The sequence below is a fragment of the Austrofundulus limnaeus genome, unplaced genomic scaffold (assembly GCF_001266775.1).
Source record: "Austrofundulus limnaeus strain Quisiro unplaced genomic scaffold, Austrofundulus_limnaeus-1.0 Scaffold69, whole genome shotgun sequence".
Classification (NCBI taxonomy): Eukaryota; Metazoa; Chordata; class Actinopteri; order Cyprinodontiformes; family Rivulidae; genus Austrofundulus; species Austrofundulus limnaeus.
In genome coordinates, this window is record NW_013952471.1 from 13,138 (window position 1) to 14,610 (window position 1,473).

Here is a 1,473-nt window from a genome sequence, read left to right on the forward strand (position 1 = left end):
TATATCCGATTTAAAACCACATACTGAAACGGCCTGGGTCGGATTAGAAAAAACCGGATTTGTCTCGTTCAGACTGTCGTAAAAAAATCGGAAATGAGTCAGATGGGTCAAAAAAATCGGATTTGGGTCGGATTTGCCTGCAGTGTGAACGTAGCCAAAGACGTGACGCAGACTGAGTGACAGTCATCTCAATGGTTAGCCATCAGCTGTTACACAAATTATTTTTACACGTTTAGCGAAGCTATATTTTTAGCCAGCAGATTATGAGTCAGTGAAGCTGAGTTTTGGGTTAGCCATGCTAACCACTGACAAAATATCAAGCAGTGTCAGAATGTTTTTTAGGAAAAACTCTGCCTCTGTCACCAAGTAATGAGAGCATCCACAGCTGTTTCTTTTTCCTCATCATGCTCCGCTTTTAGAGCTTGATTCTATAAGTGCATCACCACCTAGTTTCCATTTACTGTTGGATCTTATGACATATGAAATTTAACTGCAGCAAGAAATCTTTTAAACCTGACATTGTACATGAATTACCATAAAATACATTGTAACGTTGAAGTATTTAAAGAGTAACTAAACCCCAAATCACCAGTTTTTTGCAGATAAACAGTTTAAATCAGGCTTTAAAAATATTATCTATATATTTTTGTGCAAATTCTGACAGTTTCGTGTAAATTTAATTCTCCAACATTTGGTTTTAGTGCTGCCCTCTATGGGTTGAACGGCAGTTTAATTTTCTCCGGCGAGCTGAATGTGATCATTTTCTGTGCGTACATGTTGCATCAACGGCATAAAGCGTTCACACAGGAGTCTGTTGGAGGTTGCATTTAAAATGTGAACGTCCGTGTAAAAAAGTGATATGGTTTCCAGGTATCAAGGCATTTTGAACGAGTGAGTACTTGTAAAATGCTGGTGTCTGTGCATCCCTACCAAAAACTGTCTGTCTGATCTAAATAAATTGAAGATGATGGGAGTTGTTTTATTGTGCCTTACAGTTATAAAGTATAAATCATCTCTAGCCTCACTTGCTGAACAATCCAATAAATGATCGTTTAAACCAGGCATGGTCAGTCCTGGTCCTGGAGGGCCACAGCCCTGCATGTTTTACTTGTTTCTCTGCTCCAACACACCTCATATGAACGAATATATGATTATCAGTCTTCTTCTGTACAGAGGACTAAAACTAATTAGAAATAAAAGCAGAATTATATGAACCACTAAATATATACACTCAAAATGCACCAATTAAATAAAAAAAGGAGAACTTTATCTCATGTTTTATATTTTAATTGACTTTCATATTTATTTTTCCAGGTTAGTTCCAGTGAATTAGTCTACATATTTGAAAAACAAATTAAATTTTACTGTTTTTTAAATATATATTAATTGTTTTTTCCTTTTACTTGTACATGCATTTGTGTCTCTTGAATGCTTAAATTGAATTATTATTATTTTGTGCAACAAGTCTTTTTA

General features: G+C 35.3%; 1 protein-coding gene across 1 annotated transcript in view; it reads left to right on the forward strand.

Moving 5' to 3' along the window:
* LOC106518962 (FERM domain-containing protein 5) overlaps window positions 1-1,473 on the forward strand; it is a 16,531-nt gene that overhangs the window by 7,152 nt on the left and 7,906 nt on the right. The window lies entirely within an intron of this gene.